Here is a 19,494-nt window from a genome sequence, read left to right as displayed (position 1 = left end):
TGGGGGGTGGGGAGGGAGGCATGAGACTGTGGCTCAGAACCTACTTTTATTTTTAAATTAAATTCAATTTTTTTTGAGATGGAGTCTGGCTCTGTTGCCCAAGATGGAGTGCAGTGGTGCAGTCTCAGCTCACTGCAACCTCCGCCTCCTGGGTTCAAGCAATTCTCCTGCCTTAGCCTCCCGAGTAGCTGGGATTACAGGCATGCACCACCACACCTGGCTAATTTTTGTATTTTTAGTAGAGACAGGGTATCACCATGTTGACCAAGCTGGTCTTGAACTCCTGACCTCAGGTGATCTGCCCACCTTGGCCTCCCAAAGTGCTGGGATTACAGGCGTGAGCCACCACACCTGGCCAAAAGCCTACTTTTAGATAGTTGAATCACTGGTTAATGATAACATCATGGTGGGGAAAAAAATGGAAGAAAATATAAGAGATAAATGAGAAGGAGAGAGGTGACCGGTAGAGATTAGAGAAAAAGAATAGATATTCTTGACCTGCTAGTGGAAGAGAAAAACATCTAAATAAATATTTATAATAGCTTGATATGTTTAAAAACAGATATATATCATGTAGGGAAGCATCTTCAAGGAACAAAAACGAACAAAAAACTGACCACCGTCAGTCTAAGGGTTCATTTTTCTTGCATAACAAGAAGTCTAGAGGTGGCTACTGCCGGTTCAGCAGCTCAACAATGTCAAGTCCAGGGTCTCTGTGGGGTTGCTGCATCAAAGGGAAGATGCATTAGTAATTCTGCTGGATATTCCCAAATTCCCCTGCACATGCCATGGGATTGTGCCATTTTGCATTATCTGAAATACAGCTTATAAACTAAGGATCAATATTCCCAATGGATAAAGAGCTTCTAAAAATTGAGAAAAAAATCAGCAACGACCCTACAGAAAAATGAGAATTTATGAACTGTTTGCAGGAGGGAAATGCAAATGATCATTAAACGTATGGCAAGAAACTCAGCTTCCTCAGGATAGGAAAAAGGCAAGTTAAAAGTACACAGAAATATCACTTCTCCCCTATTAGACTGGCAAAAATCCAAAGTCTGACTACCTACTCTTGATAAGGCTGTTGGAAAAGAGATTCTCTCATAAGTTGCTGGCAGAAATGCAAAAGAAAAGCCATTATGGAGGGAAATTGGGACTGTCTAGCAAAATTACAAATTCATCTAACCTTTGACACGGCAATACCACTTCTAGGAATCTATCTCAAAAATAAGCTGGCAAAAATATGAAATGACATATATGCAAAGATATCCATTGCCAATAATTATAGTAAAAGAACAGAAACAGTCCAAATGTCTATCAGTAGAGGACTGGTTAGATCCATTATGGTGCATCCATACAATGGAGTATTAAACAGCTATAAAAATGAATAGGAAGGATTTCTATATATACTTTTATTTCCAGATATATTGTTAACTAAGAAAGGCAAGGGACAGGAAAGTGTTTCTGGTATGCTCTCTTTTTTGAAGAAAGGGGAGTAATGAATAAAAATATATATTTGTTTATATTACCAAAAGATAGTAATAGCAGGATAAACCAAAAACAGTTAAGATGGAGACCTATAAGGAAAGGGAAAGAATATGCTGGAGAGACAGAGATGGACCCTAGACTTAACTGTACTGTAGTTTGTTGTATATTTTAACTTTGGAACAGTGTCAGTGTTTCAAATAAAAACACAAACGTAAATAAAAATGAAAAGGAGGGAGGATGTCATAGCTCACATCTGTAATCCCAGCACTTAGGGAGGTCAAGGTGGGAGGATCATTTGAGGCCAGGAGTTTGAGACCAGGCTAGGCAACATAGGGAGACCCCTATCTCTACAAAAAAATAAAAATAAAATAAAAAAGCTAGGCATGGTAACACACACCTGTAGTCCCAGCTACTCAGGAGGCTGAGGTGGGGGTATCACTTGAGCCCAGGAGGTCAAGGTTACAGTGAGCCATGATTATACCATTGCACTTAGCCTGGGCAAAAAAGCGAGACCCTGTCTCAAAAAATAAAAAATAAATAAAAGACAAAAAAGAAATTAATACAAGTTGGAAAAATGGAAACAAGTGATAATGATTATGTATTAGGTTGGTGATTTAACCACATAAAGAAGAATTGCTGCAAATGACTCTAAAAACAATAGTATTTTGACAGTATATCCTTAATGGGATATATATCCTAAGGACTAGAAAGAACCATGAAGAAATATTAAACTGCATTCAATGCTCTATAAATCAAGATAGACTAGATCATGTTATGTTATAGTAACAAATAAATCCAAATCAAGGTGCCTTCAACAACAAAGGTTCTTTTCTCCCATGCTACATACATGTTTATTGTATGTAGCTACAGCTCTGGTCCATGTTGTCTTCCCTCCATAACTCAAGCTGAAGGAAGAGCACCTGTCTGGAATATCGTGATAGGTATTGAAGCAGAGAAAAAAGGTACTGAGGCTCTTAGACCTTCTTCCTGTAAATGACCAGTGTTACTTGTTTTTTTTTTTTTTTTATGACCAATGTTACTCTTATTCCACTCTCATTTTATTGGCCAAAGAAAGACACACAGCCTGAGTCCAACAGGACAGAGATGTATAATCCCCTACAGAGATTGGCACCAAACATGAGTGAGCAAGGATAGTCTCATACAGAGAGGAAACTATTGGTATTGTCATTATGAAACTATCCAATGCATATTTCAGAATCAGCAAATATGTGCTTTTATTATGAACCAAGATGTTTTAGCCCAAAAGACGAGAGACAAGTAAAAACTCAAATGAGTTAAGACTCTGTAATCTAAGGTTTTAATTGGAAATACTGATATGAACTCATAATTTATCTTTCCCCCAGAGAGAACTATTTGCCTTTTGCCAGGGTAACTTTGAACAGGGGGAAAGTCCATGAATCCATCCCTTGTTTATTTCTCTGGTTCTCAATAACTCTGGCTAGAATGCATAGTTGGGATGAATATAATTAACAGATAACAGATCCCTCACGCTGGCTCCGTGGCTTACAAGTTAAAAGTCATTTTGATAGGAGGGGCCATATGGAAACTACCCTTTGTCCTGGCCAAGATAGTAACTCAGAAGCAATACTTCATTTTAAGAGGAATTACAGAGATTACTGCTACTTTTGAGGACTTAAAGCGTACAGGGATAGTGGCTCCCATCACACTTCTATTCAATGCACTTTTTTAGCCTTTGCAAAAACCGGACATATCATGGAGGATGGTGGTAGATTACTGTCAACTGCACCAGGAGGTAGCCCCAGTGGCAGCACAGCTGCTCTGCCACTGGTGGTACCTCTGACATTTGATACATGGCTGTTGATATGGTGAATTATTGCTTTTCCTTATTCTGTAATAACAGGGAGGTCAAAAGCAGCTCTCCTTTGTATGGCAAGGAAAGCAATAGACCTCTCCGTTGTCCTTCTGTTGAGAGATGCATTGGTGCAAAAGGGGTAGGTGCCATGGGAGTCTGGGCCACCTGTTCGTGTCATTTGCTTGTGCCTTCTGTATTTGGTCAGGCCACATCTTCACTGTATGTATATGTGTGTGTGTGTGTGTGTGTATATATATATATATATATATTTTTTTTTCACACGGAGTCTCACTGTGTCGCCAGGCTGGAGTGCAGTGGAGCAATCTTGGCTCACTGCAACCTCCACCTCCTGGGTTCAAGCAATTCTCCTGCCTCAGCCTCCCAAGTTAGCTGGGACTACAGGTGCATGCCACCACGCCCAGCTAAAATTTTTTTTTTTTTCCAGTAGAGATGGGGTTTTACCATGTTGGCCAGGATGGTCTCCATCTCCTGACCTTGTGATCCACTTGCCTCAGTCTCCTAAAGTGCTGGGATTACAGGCGTGAGCCACCACACCCAGCCCTGACTGTATCATTTTTATTGTGCAATGGATTACTGCTCTATCCACCCAACCTGATGACTCATTGGATTCATAGTACTCAGATCACAGTGAACATCTGTGGTGCCATGTAGTCATTTGGTGTCCCGTGGTCAGGCATTTAGTCTCTGGCAGGGCTTGAGAGCACACCAGACTCAATGCATGGCCTTGCTGAAGAACCCTAGAGGTCCGCTACACCTCTCTTGCTGAAGTTTATTAAAACTCCTGCAGCATTATCATCTGCATGGATACCTCTAGTACTATTGGATCTGCTGGGTCATACCTCCTAAGTGGCAGGGAAACTTGTACTGCTGCTTGGACATTCTGGGGAGTCCTTTTTACCCTCTGAGCCCCACTGTCCCACTTGAAACTGATATCCCTCTGAGCCACTCAATAGGACTTGGTTATATTCATGATCTACTAGCATTAATACAAAGTTGACCCTAGCCGGAAATGGACTGTGCCATATTACAGCCTCACACAGAAGCAGCCCTAGAAATAGCGGTAGAGGGAAATTCACTCTGTGGGCAGAGCTGCTAGCAGTACGCTGCTTACTGTGTGGAAGTGTGGACCCCTTGGCAGTAGGGAATGGCTCTGCTTGTTGGTCAGGGGTCTGCAAGGAAAAAGGCAACAGTCCATGTACCACCTCCAGTGTCCCAACCCTGCAAGATGTCCCTGAGCTGGCCTTTTAGCTGAGACTTCCCCAAGTCATTCTGCCATATTTTTCTCTTGCAAGTTGTCTCTGGGTGATGAAGTACATGGAAAATGACTTTATCTTGTGGCTTTGAGCCCAATGTGTCATACCTTTTTTTTTTCCTACAGTGCTTCTGCCAGCACCACCATCTGAGGGTGGACAGAATGCCCCATCTGTTGATATGATACCCTGCATTAGATTGTCACAGACCAAAGAGCACATTTTGCTACCAGCCAGGAGTGACACAATGGAATCAAAACCACAGGATATAATAGTCTGCCGTGTACCTCGTCACCCAGAGACAGCCGGCTTTATAGAAAAAGGTGTGATGGGCTGATACGGTCTCAGCCAAAGGGCCAGCTTGGGACAAATGCAGGGTCACCGCACTGGATGTGACACCCATGCTGAACTGGAACCGATACACGGTGCTGATATGCATGGGTTCAGAAACCAAGTGCTGAAAGTACAGTTGTCCTCCTCACTAACACTCCCAGTGAAGACATGCAGAATTTTAGCTTCTTATTCCCGCCAGCCTAGATTCTGTTGGATTAGAGGTCTTGGCACTTAGGTGGGACCACTTTCACCAAGGTACCTAGTAAGGATTCCACTTAATTGGAAGTTGCAGAACAAAATGAGCAGTGTAGGAGTGAGATGATGAATATAGATTTTGGCCATTGGACCAGCAGCAGCAGTGGGGACTGTGGCTTTGTTTGCTAAACACTTTTAGATCTCTTGAGGAGATTGCAACTGGCCATCATCTGGAAGAACTAGGCTTGTACCTCCCCTCTAAAGAAAGAGGTATGGGTGATTTTTCCCACATGAGATCTGAATACTGCAAAAGGATCTGAGGATGTCTAAAAGCCTAAGAGGCAGTAGGGGTGGATGTACCCATTCATGTAGTCCTCCAGGTCCACTTGCTCACCCTGTACCAATGGGCCTTGGCCATGTGCCTTGCTTCCTGGTCAATGCAACCCTAAGCATCACTCACACTGTTGTCTTGGTTATAAAGCTGTGCCCAGAGCCACTGCCACCAGCACACACTGAGGCGTCCCTGCACACAACAGTGAGTGCCAAGAGAGCCACCTTGACAACATGCTGGCTGCACAGGCCACGTGGAGATGCTGGCTCCCCCTGTAGCCACGATAGGAGCAAAGAAATACACCTCAGGGATGCAGAGGAGACAACAGCATGTGGGATGCCACATGGCAGACTGTGCTGAGATGCAGTCTTTCCACGCCTCCTTTGTCAAGAGGCTGTGAGCATCCGAGCAATTGGCTGCTTATTAGGAAGCTGTGGCCACCCGGGAACATCTCCCTTTGTACTTCATCCTCCCCTCTGCCTCACTTCCCATTTCTTTTAAACCTCCCTGCTTCCCTGGGATTGCACTCTTCCCAGTAAACTGGCACTTACACTTTTGCCTCAGCCTGTTTTCTAGTGAGCCGGGACCAAGACACAGGGCTGATGACTGCTCTGGAGAAAGAACTGCACGAAAAGAGCTTGGGCCATCTTATTGCACCTGATAGCAAGGAAATGATGAAATATTAATGGTGTCAAGTCAAAAGGACACAAAAGCTAATCTGAAGGGGCTCCCACTGGCCAAAGATGTCACAATTTGGCATCAAAGGAAATACTGACTGCAATGGATTTAAACACCTTAAATATATGTTTAAATTATGAGTTCTTAATAATACTAAGAAAAAAAATCATTGGCAGCTAGTTCACTGACTGAGTATTCTGAAAGATGATAAAGAAAAAGACGTGTATATGTATTATGTCTTTTCTGTAATAATTATTTCAGGATTACAAATAGTTGATAAGAGAAAATTCTTCTCTGTAGAAAAATTCTACCTAACAAATGCAGAAGGAATGATAGACTTGGAAAATCAGCATTTTGCAAACCTGAATGAGATAATGGACCAGGCAATGATCATCAATAAAAACTAACCCCATTAGATAAAAGTTTAATGGAGAACTTGATAATGGCAAGAGGAAGCTAACATCTCTGAACCCACAGATCATTCTCAACATTGCAGAAAGTGGGAGAAGCAGATAGTCTGTTTCTGCAAAGTGATCCAAGAGAAGACACCGCCCATGAATCTAATCAAGCCAAAATCTAACTATCAGCTTGCAGGAAATTCAGGAGACAGAGGAACAAGTTCAACAACAACTCAGTGATGCCAACAGCCAAATCCAGAATGTGAGAAATTCTTCAGAGGGACAAATGCCTCCGTTTTGTCAACACATGAATGTGATGCATGAACTTTGTTTAGCTCCTGATTATAACAGACCAACTGTTAAAAGATATTTTTGAAGCAATGGGGACATTTGAGAATAGACTAGTATGAGACGTTTTTAGGGAATTTCTGTTAATTTTATTGGGTATTGGCGTTATTGTCATTTTTAACAGTTCTTATTTATTATAGATGCATACTAAACTATTTTGGGGTGAAACAATATGGTTTCTGGGATTTGCCTTAAAATACTCCAGAAAAAAAAATCAGAGAGCGATGAAACAAGAATGGAAAAATATTGGTAATTGTTGGAGTCGGGTGATGGGTACCCTTCTCCCTACTTTCTCGTGTATGCCCTGGTTCTTCCACTTTTACCCCCGGGTCCATTCTCTGCCCTTCTGTGTCTTGCTCTGAGGCCTGGGAAGCCACCTTTATTGATGGAAACACCCAGACAACTTTGTTGGCTGGTTTCTGGTGAGTTGAGCTAATAGTGGTCACCGGAAGTAGATCAGGAGTGGGAGAAGGAACAGTCAGGGAATTATCTTCCACGTGCCCTCTCTGCCTTCCTGTGGTCTGATAGTAGCTTTGTTCCACTATAGCAGTTATATTACTTTGCTGGGGCTGCCATAACAAAGTAGCACAGTGTGGCTTAAACAACATAAATTTATTTCTCACAATTCTGGAGACTAGAAATCCAAGATACAGGCGTGAGCAGGGTTGGTATCTTCTAAGGCCTCTCTCATTGATTTGCACATGCCATCTTCTCTCTGCATTTTCACGTGGTCCTCCCTTTGTGCATGTCTGTGCCCTAATCTCTTCTTATTAGGACACTAGTGGTTCATGCCTATAATCCCAGTACTTTGAGAGGCTGAGGCAGACGGATTGCTTGAGCCCAGGAGTTCGAGACATCCCTGGGCAACATGGTGAAACCCCATCTCTACCAAAAAAATAAACAAATAAACAAAATTAGCCAGGCATGGTGGCACACACCTGCAGTCCCAGCTACCCAGGAGGCTGAGGTGGGAGGATTTCTTTTTCTTTTTTCTTTTTTTTTTTTTTCGAGATGGAGTCTCACTCTGTCACCCAGGCTGGAGTGCAGTGGCTCGATCTCGGCTCACTGCAAGCTCCGCCTCCTGGGTTCGCGCCATTCTCCTGCCTCAGCCTCCCAAGTAGCTGGGACTACAGGTGCCCGCCACCGCACCTGGCTAATTTTTTGTATTTTTAGTAGAGACGGGGTTTCACCGTGGTCTCGATCTGCTGACCTTGAAATCCGCCCGCCTGGGCCTCCCAAAGTGCTGGAATTACAGGCGCCTGGCCAATGAGAGGATTTCTTGAGCCTGGGAGGTCATGGCTGCAGTGAGCTGAGATCGCGCCACTGCACTCCAGCCTGGGCAACAGACCAAGACCTTGTCTCAAAAAAACAAAAACAAGAAAAATAAAAAAGCTGGATACCAGTAATATTTGATTAGGGCTCACCTTAATGGCTTCATTGTAATTTAATTACTTCTTTAAAGACCCAATCTTCAATTACAGTCACATTCTGAGGTACTGGCATTAGGACTTCAATGTATGGATTTTGGGGGTTACACTGGCCATAACAGCAGTGATCAGCAAACTTTTTCTGGCAAAGCGTAAGACAGCAAATATTTTCGGCTTTGTGGGTAGCACAGTCTGTCACCAGTGCTCAGATCTGCCGTTGTAGCACAAAGCAGCTATAGATAATATGTAAACGAATGGACATAGCTGTCTTCCAGTAAAACTTGATCTATAAAACAGGGGGCAGACCCCTGGGCTGTAGTTCACCGGCCCCTGCTTCTGGTGATTAGCCCTTTTTCCATGTGTTCATTTCTCCCCGGTCTCTGCCCCTTCAGCAGAGGTGGTGATAGCTTCCCACTATTGCTAATCCTTGGATGTCACACTTTCCTTTTTTGGTTCCGTTAACCCTGATGACGCCTTCTTTGGTCCCTTCATTCAGTTCTCCTTGGGTAAATGCCTTTTGAGTGTTTCCTCTCTTTCTGGTTTGGACACTGTCTGATATTTTATATTCAAAATTCTAAGCTTGAAATTGCCCATAAAAGAATCATAATGAGGCCAGGCACGGTGGCTAATACCTGTAATCCCAGCACTTTGGGAGGCCGAGGCGGGCAGATCACTTGAAGCCAGGAGTTCGAGACCAGCCTGGCCAACATGGCAAAACCCCATCTCTACTAAAAATACAAAAAATTATCCGGGCATGGTGGCTATGCCTGTAATCCCAGCTACTCAGGAGGCTGAGGCATGAGAATTGCTTGAACCCAGGAGACAGAGGTTGCAGTGAGCCAAGATCGTACCACCGTACTCCAGCCTGGGCAACAGAGTAAGACCTTGTCTGTCTCAAATAATAATGATAATGAAAGGAAAGGACTGATTTAGAAGATAAACTTGATATGAGCTGCCTCTTGTCCCTGGAGAGTGCCCCAGCCAGGGAGGGGCTAAGATGGAGAAGACAACAGGTGCTCACAGGTGAGAACCAAGAGGGAGCTTGGGTAGGGAACATGTCCAGGACCTGATCTAGCCAAGAGAGGGACCAGACCACATGGGACGCCAGTCACAGGCTTCAGTGGCCCCCACCTGGGGGCCGGCTTGGACCACTCCCCCTCAGCAGGCCCAGGGCAAGGAGCAGCCCAGACCAGCGACTCTACAGCTAGCCAGCAAGGATCCGAAGGCCACCACCTCCCTCTGCCACCACACATGCAGGCCACAGTCCTTCTCCACACACCCGGGCACCATCTCATGGAGGGGCAGGAGGGAAAATATGAGGGACTGGGATTTTATTTTTTGTTTTACTTAAAGAGGCTAACCATGACTTCTAAAAACCTGTATCGAATTAGGTTTACAGGATTGGACTAAAAGTGTCTAATCCAGCAGCCAGGTCCTGTGCGGAAACTCAAAGTAATTATAAACAAATAAAGGAATGACATTCTCTCTGCACCGCCAAGAGAAGTGTGGGGAATTTTGAGAGTGCCTATACCGGCGTTAGCCTGGCAGCCCCACACTAGCTAGAAAAAGGAGGTCGAGCTTCAAGGGCTGAAACAGGCTCTCGGGGATTTTAGATGCAAACGTGTTCTCGGGTAAAGTCCTGAGAACCACAAAAGTCAAGGCAAGCTTCATCAAAAGATAAAGAGATGTTTCTGCCACCCACCCAACCTCAGAGTCAGTCCTCAGTTCTCACCCACAACACTCACAAGCCAGAGGGCCTAGGAACCTTGCTCAATCCCATTTCACTCCTTCTCTGCTGGCTGCTGGAGTCCCCAGGAAATGAAGCCAGGAGGCTGCCAGCCGGCCTCAGCACTCCTCCTTCCTCTTTCTTCGCTCTCCTCCTGTGCTGCTCAGGAAATTGCACACATATCCCCCGCCTTTGGTGCTGGCCAGCAGCGCAGATGTCTGCCCCATTCACCTGCCACCTGAGGCCACCGGGTAGGAAATGAGGAGGGCGAGCTCATGGGAAGGGAAAGCAAACTCAGGGTGACAGCAGAGCCACAGGGCACAGGGATGGGGAGAACCCATTTATTTAGATGAGATTGTGGGCCCCCACCTTATTTAGGGATCCCAATCCTAGATATGCTAATAAATTGGTATCAAAAATGCCTTCATTCATCCAGAACAATCTGGAGGGGAAAGTACTCTGCTGGCTGGATAGTAAGAAGGATGCAGAAGAAATTGTTAAAAGTAACAGACATTGTTTCAATCATTCATTCAACCAGCCCTTATCAAGTGCCTGATTTGAGCCGGTGGGTATTTTAGGCATTGGGGATAGGGTGATGAATAAGACAACAGTGTGGGAGGAAGGCAAGAAACTAATACACACGGCATGTATGTATATACATGCACATGCAAGTATTGTATACCTGTGTGCATGTCTACATACAAAATACATGTCTGTTATACATAGATATGTGTACATACAACACATATGTAGCACGAAGCAGGGATGAGTAATATGAAGAAAAGCGAAGCCAGGTTAGGGGGAGAGAGGGTCAGGGAGGTCCCCTGAGGAGGCCCCTCCAAGGCAGAAGGGCCAGCACATTTGGAAAAGGCCTTTCTGTTCTCCAAGGGCTCTCCTTAGGCCTTACCAGATCCTCTCCCTCAGGCCTCACATCAGTCCTATTGTCAAGTCAGGGAAACTCAGGACTAGAAAGATTAGTCAGGATTTGAATCTTTATCTCTGAGCTGCCCTTCCCCCTCCTCTGCCCCCCAAGATGGAGTCTCCCTCTATTGCCCAGGCTGGAGTGCAGTGGCACAGTCTCAGCTCACTGTAACCTCTGCCTCCTTGGTTCAAGTGATTCTCCTGCCTTCCTGAGTAGCTGGGACTACAAGCGCGTGCTACCACGTCTGGCCAGTTTTTTGTTTTTGTTTTTGTTTTTTTTTGTATTTTTAGTAGAAACGGGGTTTCACCACATTGGCCAGGCTGGTCTCGAACTCCTAACCTCATGATCTACCCGCCTCAGCCTCCCAAAGTGCTGGGATTACAGGCGTGAGCCACCACACCCAGCTGCCCTGACTCTTAAATACTATGAAGGCTGACCACCGTGGCTCACGCCTGTAATCCCAACACTTTGGGAGGTGGAAGTGTGTGGATCATCTGAGGTCAGGAGTTCAAGACCAGCCTAGTCAACAGGGTAAAACCCCATCTCTCCTAAAAATACAAAAATTAGCTGGGCATGGTGGTGGGCGTGTGTAATCCCGGCTACTCAGGAGGCTGAGGCAGGAGAATCGCTTGAACCCAGGAGGTGGAGGTTGCAGTGAGTCAAGATCACGCCACTTGCACTCCAGCCTGGGTGACAGAGCGAGACTTCATCTTAAAAACAAACAAACAAAAAAACTATGAAGCCCCAAGTCTTTCAGAAACTCCCATCTCATCAGAAAGGCCCCAAACAAGGAAGCAATGAAATGAGGGGGTTGTGGGCACAGCCAGGAGAGATTCCCTGGGTTCCTGGGTCAGCTAGTGGGAGGCAGTAACAGAAGTAGAGGCCGGAGTGTGAGGACGGAGCAGCCAGGGTATTCATCCCCTTGCCCCCTCTGTCTCCTGCCTTGGTAGTAGCTCGTTCTGCTGTAGCAGCAGTCAGGACGCTTTTTCTGTCAAGGGCCAGATGGTAAATATTTCAGGCTTTGCGGACCATATGGTCTCTGTTACCACTACTCCATCCTAACTATCCCACTCACTGGGGCTTTGGGGAAATTATTTCACCCTCCCACCATGCCTCTACTTCCTCAGTTATAAAATGGGAATTGAAAGAATTCCTACTTCGGGGATTATGGAAAGTATTACATGAAATAACATCTGTAAAACGCTTGGCACAAAATAAGCATCAAGAGCTGCCACTGCTGTTGTACAGCAGGCCTTCTGCTTCGTCGGGTTCCACATCCACCAATCACAGATGGAAGATATACAAAGCACCAAATAACAACAATGCAACAAAAATAGTCCAAATAAAAAACAATATAGTATAACAACGATTTATGTAGCGTTTACATTGTATGAGGTATCATAAATAATCTAGAGATGATTGAAGGTATACGAAAGGATGTGCCTAGGTCATATGCAAATACTACACCATTTTATATAAGGGACTTGAGAATTCTTGGATTTTTTTATCTGCAGGGAGGCCTAGAACCAATCCCCTGTGAATACTGAGGGACGACTGTATTTACCTCTCCCCTTGCAAATCAGCAGGTGATTAAGGACTGGTGGGTCACCTGTTCTACCCTCACACCTGATCCCAGCTGTAAAGATCTCTCTCTCTGGCCTGTCTATCAGGAGAGGCCCAACCGCAGATTGACTGAGCTCAGACAGAAGCAGCCCCTTGGAGGTGAAGTCAGGCCCTTGCACCAACATTACCTTAATTTATCTTGCTGAATTTCTCACAGCAATTCTGTCCATTTGATAGAAAGGAAGACTGAGGGTATGGATGGTAAGAACTGCTCAATATATGACACCATCCTGTTCTGATGCACCATTTCCTCACGATGGGGAGGTATTCAGCTGAAAAAGTAGCAGACCAGATGAATGGTCTAGAGGTGAGAGGAAAGGTATCCACTGCTTCTTTTTCATTCCTTCCTCAGACAGCCTTCAAACTGTCCCCAAGGTGCCACAGGCTCATACTTCTCTCTCATGTTCCTTCCCACCAGCGTCTATGCAGACCTCCCCGTGGCTCCATCAAAATCCATCAAGACCTACCCTCCCTGTGTTCCATACTCTCTGGGCCTCCTAATCTCACAAATACATTTGAATAATAATAAAAGCTGATTTGACAGTGGGATGAGCTCCCAGAGAGCATATACATTTTAGCAAAGTTTTAATTCCTTGAGGGGGGACTAGTCATGGTGGTGTTGTCAGGTACCTTGGCAGACCCTTTGAAGATATTTTCATTTGGTTGGGAAAGGAGATATGGAAGCTTTGTTCCATTTGACAGATGAAAAAATTGAAGCTCAAAGCATGTATATCTAGTAATGCCCTCCTACTTAGATCATGCTGGGATATCCGCCATGGAAATCAGAACTATAAATGCTATCACATAGATCAGGAATTTAGCACAGTAAGTATTAGTTATCTGACCTTCTCCCTTTCCAATCCTCTAACCTCAGGCTGGAGGAGATATTTAGGTAAAGCATTTAGGTAAAGTAAGAAGGACAATGGAAGCTGGATATTAAGGAGGAAGAGTTCCAACTCGATATAGAGAAGGAGAAAGTGAAAAGGGGTTATTTACAGAGACATATTGCACATTCACCCAATCACAATTTAAAATTTGCCAAACCTAACCCATTTTCCATAAATCCATTTACTGACATCTAGAAACCCCACTGAGAAATCTATTTCTGATCTCCTTTTGAAGAGTTATTTAATTCCCAGGGAGCCTGGCCCAGTGGCAAGATATTTCCAAGAAAAGGGAGGAGAATCTAACTCTCTATTTGGTTTAATTTTGTTCTGGAACACTTAAGAAGGCTCAAATCCAAGGGGAGAAAAAATACACTCCTACTTCAGGCCGCACAGCAAGGACACAGAGAGAAAGCAAAAAATTCCCTGTAAAGAGAGGTAGGCACAACGTCACTCGTATTTGCACTACTTTACAAACATAATTTGCCTGAATTTGGAGGGAAGCAGGACTTCTAAGACCAAGGGCAGGTGGAGAAAATGGAACAAAATGAATATTTCCATCTTGTAAAGGTTTCAGAGGGAGTGTACTTTAACAGTGGAAGAGGAATGGATGGATGGATGGATGGATGGACGGACGGACGGACGGACGGATGGACGGACGGACGGATGGATGGATAGATGGATGGATGGACGAAACGATATGTGGGTAGAAAGATTAGTGGGGTGGATGTATGGCTGTGTATGTTTATGGGTAGATAGATAGGATGGATGGATGGATAGATGGATGGATGGATAGATGTGTATATAAGTGTAGGTGGGGGGGTGTATGGTTGGAAAGTGGGTAGATGGAGAGATGGATGAATGGATAGGTGCATGGATAGATTAGTGGGTGGATGTATGGTTATGTATGTGGATGGAAGGAGTGTGCATGGATGAATGGACAAATGGATGGATATGTATATGGGTGGGTGAATGGATGGTTGGATGGGTGGGTAGGTGATGAATGGGAAGGTAGGAGAACCAGGTGGCTAGCTAAATCCTGCTTATGCTTGAATTTTGTTTGGCCTGCATGATGTTTTGAAAACATTTGAATTAGTTGCTTTCATTTAAAGCAGAGAAAATTTTACCTAAAACCTTGATTTCTGGCTTCTCTCGAAAAATTAAGGGAGCTGGCAAAACTGAGACCACATTTCTTCATGGCAACAATTAACTAGAGCTGAGTAATGACTGTCCCTTCAAACAGGACACACATGCTTCAGTCCCCCAGAGTCCCTGCGGATGCACATTGGCTCTAACACCTGTCGACTTCACTCTGTCACAGTATCTGCCTGCCCAGGAGGCATTCGTTCAGGCAATAAAGGACCTAGTAAACATAGGCCCCATCCTAGTCCATTCAGGTTGCTGTAACAAAATACTTTACACTAGGTAATTTGTGAATAATAGAAATGTATTGCTCACAGTTCTGGAGGCTGGGAAGTCCATGAACCAGGCACTAGCAGATCTGGTGTCTGGTGAAGGCTCATAGACACTTCATAGATGATGCCTCTTGCTGCATCCTCACATGGTGGAAGGGACCTGGGAACTCCCTTCAACCTCTTTACCTAGGTGACTAATCTTATTCATGAAGGCTCTGTCTTCATGACTTAATTATCTCTTAAAGCCTGCATCTCTTAATACTATCACATTGGTAATTAAGCTTCAACATATAACTTCTGGGGGAACATATTCAGACCATAGCAGATCATGTTCAGTAAGCAGACACATAGCAAGATGGAGGTTCCATGGATTACACAAGACCTCAATTCTTGCCCCTGCATATACCTCCAGTATGGAGAGCTAACCTCTTAGCAAAACACTTAAAGCCCTTCCAGATCCAAGTTCCCACATGCCTGCTAAACTCTACATTCTATGCCACTGCAAACTCAAATATCTAAACTGGCTTTCCTGTTAGGCAGGACATGAACCAGCAGTTCTTTGCCTTTGTTTGTGTTATTTCTTCTTCCAGAAATGGGCCCTCTCACCGCTTTTGATCTGTCTGGTTAACTCTTCATCTTTCAGCCTTAGCTCAAGTATCACCTTCTTGCTAAAGTCTTCTCTGACCACTCTCTCCAGACAGAATGAAATACTCCCTTCTCTCTGTCCTTACAACTTGGACAATTATATGAACACAGCCCCCCGTGACTGTCTCTCCCAAGAACCACAGCACCTTGCCTGATCCCCGGGGCTCAGTACTGGTCCTGGTTGGTTTTCAGACACATTTGTTGTTGCATGAGTCATTAGCTGTGCTGTACCCATCTAGCCATTGAGATATCAAGGAAATGCTTTACTGCTATGGTCAGTCAGGTTCTGCACTGCACCACTGAAGGAAGCACCATAGACATAGATCAAAATAGGAATGGAGCCCCCTAGATTGTACAGTACACCAGCAGGATAGGTGGAGGACCTGCCCGTGGCCCATCCTGGCCTTGGATGATGTGGTCCTTCCTCATAATCATATCCAGTTACAGTTGCCTGCTACTGAGTGTCACCCAGTCCAGAGGCCCTCACTGAGTGAAAGGGACATCTATTATTCTACAATTAATCTATTCAGTACAGAGCCTCATCTTCTTCCTTATAATCTTTCTCTCCCTCTGTCTTTTGATGCTAGGCCTTAGTTCCTGACAGCCCCTATGAAGGTATCTATAAGTTCTTTTCAACTCTGATTCCAGGGGTGGAACTTACCAAACTATTTTCCATGCCACATATCCCTCCTGCCTTCCTTCTTACCTGCTCCTGAAGCTGGAAGCCATGCCCCTCCCATCCTCGGCTCATTCCTTCTTTCTAGGAGTTGGACCAACAGTTGGTGAGCTGCACTAATCAGGTTGTCCAGGTTAAAGGACCTCCTCTTCACTACTCTTTGCAAAAGATCCTGTGTTTATTTTTTGTTTTGTTTGTTTTGTTTTGTTTTCTCTGAAGCCTGTATTATTTGAAGTATTTCCTCATACTCTACCCCCAAGCCAGGTAAGACTATCCTGGCAGCCAATCTGTTATTGACCTAGAGTCCTCTGGGTCACCTGACCTTTCCTGGCTGTCTTCAGGTGAGGACAGTGATTGCTCTGCACTCGTTCATCTCCACCCCACCCCACCTCCGTTTCTTGAATTGTCATATGATCTACAACCTAAGAATATGCCCAAGGGTGCCAGGGAAGTGGGCCTAACCTACCTTCCAAAGGTTCCCCATGCTGCCCTGAATGAAGCCCTTGTGAATCAGAGGGGCAGGGGGCTTGGAGCTTAGAAAAGGATTAGACAATATGAGGAAGTCCAGTTTTCCAGTGGAGATGGGCTGCTTTGTAAGTGCTGATACTTACAAAATAAGTTCGCAACTCTCCATGGAGTTTGCCATTTTTTCCAACATGGGGAGGATCTGTGTCTGTACTTCCTTTCCCATCATGCCTAGAACAGGGTGGATTACTATATGTCGATGGCTGATGCGTAGGTCTCATATGGCCATCACTGCTCTTAACCTCTCCCTCTGGTAGCGGTAACTACTGCAATGAGTTACTCCTCCATTTCATTTGATTCATGGGGGCTGCCTGCCTGGCCACTGGTCTTGACATGTGACCTAAGCCAGATAATCAAATAACCCATCCCCCTGGCCATAGTAACTTGCCAAGAGAAGGATGGCATGTGACCCACACTGACCAATTAGGGGTTTTCCCGGGATTTTATATATGGACTCCAGGAAAGAGAAACTCTTTTCTTCCACTGGAATTTCCAACTAGGGTGATGTAAGCCTACAGCTTACATAGTTTGGGACCAGGCCTCCCTCCCACTCTTCTTCTTTTGCCTCTGAAATGTATGAAGTCATACATTGAGAGAAGCAGACTTGGAGGTGGGAAGAGAAAACGATGGCAAAAAAGAACTGGGGAGAAAAGGAGAGAAAGAATAGTGGAGGGAAGAGGGAGGTCCTCTGGGATCCAGCACATTTTTTAATTTTTTGAGACAGAGTCTCTGTCACCCAGGCTGCAATCTCAGCTCACTGTAGCCTCAACCTCCAAGGCTCAAGCGATCCTCCTACCTCAGCCTCCTGAGTAGCTGGGACTACAGGTTTGTGCCACTGTGCCTGGCTATTTTATCTTATTTTATTTTATTTATTTATTTATTTTGACCTCTGAACTTTTTTCTTTTTCTTTTTGAGACAGAGTCTCGCTCTGTCACCCAGGCTGGAGTGCAATGGCATGAGTTCGGCTCACTGCAATCTCTGCCTCCCGGGTTCAAGCAATTCTTCTGCCCCAGCCTCCCAAGTAGCTAGGATTACAGGCACCTGCCATCATGCACAGTTAATTTTCGTGTTTTCATAGAAACGGGGTTTCACCATGTTGGCCAGGCTGCTGACCTGAGGTGATCTGCCCGCCTCGGCCTCCCAGAGTGCTGGGGTTACAGGTGTGAGCCATTGCACCCAGCCTGACCTCTGAACTTTTTATTGGCCTCCTGCTCCCCAAAGAGTACCCTGCTTCTCCTGGCTTAAGGCTCAGAACTTTGGTGTCATTGGTCTCAGACACCACTTTGCCATCCACTATCCAGTGCGGGGTGGTCTTCCGGATGGTTTGCATGGAGTTGCTGACGTCCAGAGCATCACCAAGATTGAAGTCCTCGCTGCAGTAGGTGGAGATCTCAACCTCCAGCTTGACCTTGATGTTCGACAGGGCCTCGTACTCCTGGGCCTGGCGCTGTCCCTCTGCCCGGGTCTGTGTCAGCTCTGACTTCAGGTGCAGCATGATCCCGTTGAGCTGCTCCATCTGCAGGGTGTAGCAGGCCTCCACCTCCCTCAGGCTGTTCTCCAATCTGGCCTTCAGATTTCTCATTGAATCCAGGTCGATCTCCAAGGACTGGACTGTACGTCTCAGCTCCGTGAGTGTCATCTCAGCAGCTCCAACCTCGGTGGACTGTGTGGTGACCACTGTGGTGCTCTCCTCAATCTGCTGAGAGTACTACTTGTCTAGCTCCCGTAGGTTCTTCCGAGCCAACTCATCATATTGGGCCACAATGTCTGCCATGATCTTGGCAAGGTCCTGAGATTTGGGGGCTTCTACCTCCATAGTCAACCCAGAGCTGGCAATCTGGGCTTGTAGGCCTTTTACTTCCTCTTCATGGTTCTTCTTCATGAAAAGCAGCTCCTCCTTGAGAGCCTCAATCTGCCTCCACTTGCGGCTGAGTGACATTGGTGTCATCAATGACTTTGTGGAGTTTATGGATGTCACTCTCCACAGACTGGTGCATGGTCAGCTCTGTCTGATACCTGACTGTAAAGTCATCAGCAGTAAGACGGGCATTGTCGATCTGCAGAATGATATGGGCATTGTCCACAGTATTTGCAAAGATCTGAGCCCTTAGGTCCTCGATGATCTTGAAGTAATGGCTCCAGTCTCTGACCTGGGGTCCCTTCTTCTCCAGGTGCTCCCGGATTTTGCTCTCCAGTTTCCGTTCTCAGTCTCCAGGCTCCTCACTGTCCAGGTAGGAGGCCAGGCGGTCGTTCAGGCTTTGCATGGTCTCCTTCTTGTTCTGCATGCCTCCCATTCCTGCCAGACCCTCAACCATCCCCGCAGCCAGGCCCCCGGACCCCATGCCACCCTGGAAGCTGGTGGAGTGGGACACAGAGATCCGGGAACCAGAGCCCCCAGTGCCTGCATAGAGCACCGGCATAGACACTGGCTGCCCTGCTGACTGGCCGGGTGCCATAGCTGGGCACCTGGACAGAGCCCAGGGACTGGCAGTTGGTGGAGAAGGTGGAGCGAGTGGTGAAACTCATCCCATCTGGGGAGGAGAGCGAGAGGACAGGACTCAGACTTTGCCCTTATTTTTTGTAGAGACGGGTTCTCCCTACATTGCCCAGGCTGGTCTTGAACTCCTGGGCTTGAGCGACCCTCCTGCCTCGGCCTCCCAAAGTGCTGAGATTGCAGGTGTGAGTTGCCAAACCCATTCCCAGCACATTCTTGTGGCCAGTTACCTGTTTACCTCTCATCAGCCTTCAGCTGCCCTCTGTCTCTGCCTCTCTTT

General features: G+C 45.7%; 1 pseudogene; it reads right to left on the bottom strand.

The window, feature by feature from the left end:
- Positions 1-9,839: 9,839 nt before the first annotated feature.
- On the bottom strand, positions 9,840-19,246 carry LOC105528737 (annotated as a pseudogene).
- Positions 19,247-19,494: the final 248 nt, after the last annotated feature.

This window comes from Mandrillus leucophaeus, unplaced genomic scaffold, assembly GCF_000951045.1.
Source record: "Mandrillus leucophaeus isolate KB7577 unplaced genomic scaffold, Mleu.le_1.0 Scaffold73, whole genome shotgun sequence".
NCBI lineage: Eukaryota > Metazoa > Chordata > Mammalia > Primates > Cercopithecidae > Mandrillus > Mandrillus leucophaeus.
The sequence above is the reverse complement of the archived record's forward strand: the minus strand, read 5'-3'. Positions and strand labels throughout refer to the sequence as shown.